The sequence below is a fragment of the Pseudophryne corroboree genome, chromosome 1 (assembly GCF_028390025.1).
Source record: "Pseudophryne corroboree isolate aPseCor3 chromosome 1, aPseCor3.hap2, whole genome shotgun sequence".
In the NCBI taxonomy this organism is placed as follows: Eukaryota; Metazoa; Chordata; class Amphibia; order Anura; family Myobatrachidae; genus Pseudophryne; species Pseudophryne corroboree.
Genome location: NC_086444.1, coordinates 525,807,757 through 525,814,467, shown reverse-complemented (window position 1 = coordinate 525,814,467; position 6,711 = coordinate 525,807,757). Strand labels below are relative to the sequence as shown.

Here is a 6,711-nt window from a genome sequence, read left to right as displayed (position 1 = left end):
ACATATATTTTTTAGAGACACATATGAGGCATGGATAGGGTGCAATCCTCTTCAATCAGCGTGAATACCAATATGAGGAAATCCTATGTTTACCCCAGGCATAGTTTCACTTTTCTTCGAATGCATCAAAATGGTTTAAAACTCATATCTCAGGTGCTTGACCCTGGAGGTAATCTTTCTTTTAAAAGGGGGGGTACACATGGGAGATTTCTCCCAGAGATGTGTGCTGAGTGATCTATCACAGGCTGCTCAGCACACATCTCACTCCACGCTCAACACAGCACGATGTGAGCTAAGTGGATGGGGGTGGGGGGACCGCTCATTTCACCCAGCAGTGAAATGAGCGATCTTACTAGATTGGGCATGCATGCACTGTGTGTACTATAAATGCACCTGCACACAGTGAGCAGCAGCTGCCCCAATTAGTGTCAAAATACAATGTTGCCTATTACTACCCCTCCACTCATGCAAGGAGTTTTACCTTTATCCTGCATGACATACCCTCACATTGTGTTATTAATCAGCAATATTGACATTAAGGACTGATATCAACTATTTGGCAATTTTGTGAGATAGTCTGTGGTATGGACTCATTGGTGATTGTTGTTTGGAGTCATTATTATTCTTTACTGACCATATACAGTATCTGCACTGTGAGTGGTTACCTACTGTATCAATAGGAATTATCTGAGACCTTGAAAATATGGTTCCAGGTTTGAAAAATAATTATTTCGCTTAAGCTTTCTGAATTATCAGTGAACTACACTTTGTCTATTTAAAGCATTTATTACAGCAAGATAATTTATTATCTCTGCTATTATCTACAACTATGTTATATGTGATGTTTGTCTATCTGTATGTGATTACAATACTTATTGTTTTTAAAATACAGTAATAAAAGTTAAATTTTATAACTATAAGAGTGCCCTCAGGGGGAAAAAAAAGTTTCTTCTGCCCCTGCTTGTATATACTCTCTGATAAAATTTTAGACCTGTTTCACAAGATTTTTATTAAATTTAAACAAAAGAAATACAAACCCAAACTGGTCTATTGACATATTTTAAAAACATGGACAAAAGATCTGTGGAAATCATCAATGGATAATTGGTGTAAAGATTTCCTGTCCTTGTTACAAGAGGACACATTATTCAAATATTATGATACAACTCTCCATATTCTGAGATCCTCAATATTGCAAGAAACCCATATAAAAAAAAACGTTATATAGGGCTTATGTCTCCCAGAGTCAGAGGAGTCACTTTGTAACAGACGAATCGGGTAGATGTCCAAAGTGCAGATAGTCGCCCGCAAATCTTCTCCATAACCTTTGGCCCTGCGGACATATCAAAAAGTTTTGGTTTAAAATCAAACTATATCTACAACTCCTTCTCAATACGGATATTCTTGAGTCCTGCAGCTCTATTGTTTGCCAATTTTGAGGTATGGAATCTCTCATTAACTCAAACATTTAATTCCCATTTAACTATTCTGGTTACAACAGCAAAGAAAGTAATACTTAATTAATGGAATAAAAACACTCCCCAACTATATCTGAGGTAGTATCTTTTATGGACAGATATATGTTTTTTGATAGATACAAAAATATTCCTGAAATCAAACGTAAAACACGTAATTTTTTTTATCAAAAATTGAGTTTTTATATACAGACTAAACATATAGAACAGCAAACGCACATCTGTGAAATTTTTGAAACTACTGTTTGAAGTGGGTAATGTGTGGTTTCTCTATAGACTTTGTTGATGGACGGCTGAAGTCCAATGTCTCCCTATCTTTAATGGCTTTATACAGCGACACACTTAATATGTATAGATAAATTATATTTATCCCCCCCCAGCCCCTCTCTTGTTCTCCCTCCCTTCTCTTTTTTCTAATCTCTCCCTTCCCTTCTCTATACTTCTATCCTCTTCTAGTTATTTTCTATTTTGTACAAACAGTTTTTTTCTCTTTTTTATTACATCTACAATAGCATGTTTGCATGAGATGACTTGACATTTCAGTGGAAACCTACTATTCAGAAACATTTTATGACAGTATAAATATCACTGCAAAGATTTATTTTGGTTTCTTGCTATGAGAGATTGAGGTGAGAACGTTATAGAATATTGATTTATTTATAGGTGTTCTATAATTTAGTGTGATTACTCAACTCATCCCGCAACCGCCTACTGATTATGGCCATATATTGTTTTCTATCCATATTTCAATGCATGCTCATTTTATACTGCCTAATGTATATTTGTGACTGTTGCTAGATGTAATTAAAAATTTGAACTTATTTGAAAAATCCAATAATGATAAAAAAAAAAAAGTGTATTTATTTTGTTTCATTTTATTGAATATCCAGTGAGCTGATGTTAGAAGCCTACTCACTTCCATAGGAGAAGATCGCAGCACCTGGAAGAAAAGGATGCTGCTTGAGGTGTCTTTATACGTTTCCTTATAGACTGGCTGTGAGTAGAAGGACCATGAGGCTTAGAATGCAGTTACTGTAGTTGGCAGCCACTGCTACTAATCCTAACAGTGCTCTCTCCATTTTATTTTATAAAGTTTTAGTAATATCTCTCTGGAATGCATTTCCTACTCTCTTAATAAGTTCTGTGATCAAAGTATTTTTAAGAATTTATCGTTCACATACTGCCACCTAGTGGATTAGATGATTTATGCATTGTGTATTGCATTGCCGGTGGCCGGCGTCCCGACACAGAATGCCGGTGGGTGGGGGTGGGGGGTTGCTGCGGGCTCAGTGACGACCTATGGTCGCCATGGGTTCTATTCCCAGTCTATGGGTGTTGTGGATACCCAGGAGTGGGAGTTGTCCCTGCTGATCAGTCCATGCACAATTGGAAACGTGGATGTACAACAGGAAAGGATTTGGTAGCGGTATTAGCTTAGAGTCAGAGATGCAACTATGGCAAGACACAGACGTTGCTGCATCTGACTCAGAATCTGGCCCAGAGCCTCATTAAGAGCTGAACATAAATCCAAATTTCAGATGTAACATTTTGCTTCTTTTTGCACAACCTGTGATTTAGTTTCCTGCAAATTCTACGTGTAACCCCCTCACCTGCAGGGGTGGATTTAGGGGTGAGGGTACCCCTAGGCACAACAGTAATGTCCACCCCCACCTGCCTAATTTTATTATTTATATTGGTTGGTGTAAGGCCCTCAAGGAGGACAGCTTACAGAAGCAGTATGTACATGTCCTACCTGTTTACACTCCATTCAAGATGGCATATGGTACAGTACAGTGGAAATATTTTACAGTTATTGGTACTTTTTGGGCTGACAATACCAGCACAAGCATCCAAGTGCCGCCCCCAAACAAGTGTCGCCTCTAGGCATGCGCCTAATGGGAAATTTGCTACTGCTCACCTGGAGTAGGTCAGTGGTATGCAGATGTAGCTCAAGTACAGCACGGCGTACACGCACAACTTTGGCACGTACCATGGCCTATTCTCAGCAGGTTGTTTCTCCAGTTTTGCCTGTTAGCAGTGATAGATCTTGTGGGTTCTGCTCCTTTAGCTGCAAAGATACATTCTTATTATGATGAATGGATCTACATAGTGATAAAAAATAAATAAAAGTAAAAGACATGGGCATTGCCGCCCTTTACTGAAATAAGCACGAGCACTGACAGGCTGTGCTGGTGACAGCTAATGTGGATAGATGGACTATATTGGGTACCTCTGTAACTTCTAATTATACTGTAGAAGGGAAACTTTCAGTGTGGGGTGCCCCTGTCATGAGGGTATTTGGTCTTTAGGTCCGGAGCACCTTGGTCGACACTCATTAGGTCGACATGCATTACGTCAGGCATGTCAAACTCAAAATCCCAACTGGGCTGAATAATCAAGGTCTAAGTCTTGTGTGGGCCGCAAGAAAAAGAAACAGTCTTATATGCAATTTTTAAAGTTTTGTTTTTTTAGAAAACCAACAATAAAAGTACAATCAAAGAGATGTCAAGTATCGTGAAGAAAACATTTACTTTGATGCAGTGGTGCAAGTAGGAAAAATTTCTTAGTGGTACTGTGTGCCCCAAAAATGGGTGTGTGATACAAATATGCCCTCAGTAGAGCAGTGCCAGATACACATATACCCCCAATAGTGCCAGATTCACATATGCCCTAAAAGTGCCAGATACACATGCCAGCCCCCTCCACTTTACCTTACTCCTTGACAGCTATCAATTACTTTTCAATGCAGAATCGCAGATGACGCCTCCTGTCCTTCAAGGTCAGATGGGCACACAGTAAGGGTACCTCTCCTCTATATAATAACAGCAACATTACCATATATCAGTGTGAGCCGACAGCTGTGCTATTTCCCCTCATATATAACTGTGTGGTCCCCTCTCCCCTATATTATAATAAATAACAACAACATATATCAGTGTGTGCCAGGGGCTGTTATTCCCCACTCATATATTAACATGCGGTCATCTCTCCCATATATTATAATAATAACAACCATATTTCAATGTGTGCCAGGAACGGTTATTCCCCTCATATAAAAATGCGGTCCTCTCTCCCCTATATAATAAGTAGTATTTTTACTATATAGGGAAGAGAGGACCGCATTTTATATACAAGGGCAAATAACAGCTCCTGCCACACACAGAAATTAGCAAAATGTCTGGCTATTTGTCCAGAAGTACACAGGCCAGAGTGAGGTTGCTACGTTTGATTAGAGTGCGAGAAAAGCAATTCTGATTGGCTACTTGTGTACAGTGACGTGTGGTGAGGTAAGTGGCTGGGGAGACCCTGGCTAGTACCAGAGCCAGATTTACACCCATATATGAGCCCAAGAGTACATGTGGACATTATACACAGGTGCAGCAGTATATACTGCTGGTAGTTGGGTGAGATTTGATCAGAGCTGCACGGACAAGGTTGGCAGGTGCAGCACTGCCTCACCAGTCAGACTTTTTACTCAGTTTTGACTATAAAAATGTTTAGAATAATATAAAGAAGATATTTCTAATTTATTCCTTGTATTTTTCATATACTTTATATAGTCAAAACTCGTATACAGGAGTATGACAGGAAAGGCTCTGCCCCACCTAACTCATGTCACTGGTGTATAGATATATATATATATATATATACACATGCGCCTGCAGTAGAAGTGTGGAATACCAGAGCCAGCAGGAAGTCAGAAGCAGGAGAGGGGTTTAAAACTCCCATACATCCACTGCACATTGCTGTTCCGCTTACTTTCCCAAAGTTAGTCAGGAATCCAAAGAACAAAGGCTTGCTGGTAATTCAGGGTGTTTATTGTGAAGGATTACTAGAACACAGTATGTTTGCAAACTGAGGCAATGCAGGTAAATAAATAGTCCAGGTGTATGCAAGTATGGCAGAAAACTTAACACAAGATATTGCAACCCGAAGTAATGCTAACAATTGGATTGCCCAGAGAAATACAGAGATGGCAAGACTAGAACACAGGATATTTTCAGACTGAGGTGATGCTGGTGAATGAATTGTCCAGGTATATACATATACTGTATAGTGGAAACCAGAAGACAGAGTAATTGCAGATGATGAAAATGCAGGTATTTTAGGAACAGCTGCAGCAGACCTTATGGAATGTAGACAGACAGGCCAGGAATCCAAGAACTACTGTGGCTCAGCTTTGCAAGGTATTGGCAGACTGGTATACCAGGACCAGCCCCAGGATCAGCATCCTCCTTACTTCAGACCAGGAAATGTAATGACCAGCAAAGTGTATTGGCCTCAAGCAGACTTTAAAAGCCAGATGACAGGTGTCCAGACTTTGCTGATTAAGTGATCACTCACCAGGCACCTCATCTGCAAAAATGTCCAAAGAGCAGCACCTCTTGCAGAGAGCGGAACCTCAATCCAGAAATGTCTGGTAATCCCTGGTGGTGAGACAACAACTAAACAAAACAGACATAACAATTGCTCTGATGCCTATTAGGGGCAAGCGATTAGGATGCTGTGTGCCAGGGATTGTGGACGTTGGCTGTGCCAGGAGAGCATGGCAGATGGTGGCTGCAGATCGTTGCAGCAGGATGACCATTAAGCACAGGGAGTGCTAATATACAGTATTTACTTTTATATTTAGACTCATTTTTGTATGCACCAGGCCTAAGCATGAGTATGCTATGCACAGTGTCTTATGCCAGTAATGACACTGTGTTTAACCAGAAACCCTGCCTACCGAGTCCTTATTACCAGTACCTGTTTTACACTATTTTAAAAATTATTTCAGAATTAACTTGGTTAAGCACTTTGTCAACTATCTTCGGAAAAGCATAAATTATTGCCATTGTATAATTAACTTCCAATGTTTAAAGACACGCTGGGCGGTATTCAATTAATTTGCACACCTGATCTCCCATCTAAAGTAACGGGAGATCGCGGGACACAATTAAATTGTTCTTAGTTTTCATTTTGCACTGATTGTGCCCATAAAGGTTAGGTTTAGCAGCATATAGCAGCTAAACCCGACCAAACTGCTGGGCGGTATCAAGAAAACTGCTATTTGGGCACCCATATAGGTCACTTTACGCAAACCAGCTCGCCAGCCCCGAGGGGAAGGGGCTATCTGAAATGCAGCCATCGCGCTTGAGCAGAGCTACAATTGAATGGCTCAGTTTGGAGCCATCTAGTGGCTGCCGGCGGACAAAACATTTAAATTCTGCCCCCCTGTATTGTTGTAAATTAT

General features: G+C 40.1%; 1 long non-coding RNA gene across 1 annotated transcript; it reads right to left on the bottom strand.

The window, feature by feature from the left end:
- Nucleotides 1–439: 439 nt before the first annotated feature.
- On the bottom strand, nt 440–5,729 carry LOC134913604 (uncharacterized). The gene is made up of 4 exons (XR_010177352.1): nt 5,602–5,729; nt 4,187–4,287; nt 3,394–3,543; nt 440–1,333 (listed from the first exon to the last, which is right to left on the bottom strand). It is a non-coding gene; the product is annotated as an uncharacterized LOC134913604 (long non-coding RNA).
- Between the last annotated feature and the right edge of the window lie 982 nt (nt 5,730–6,711).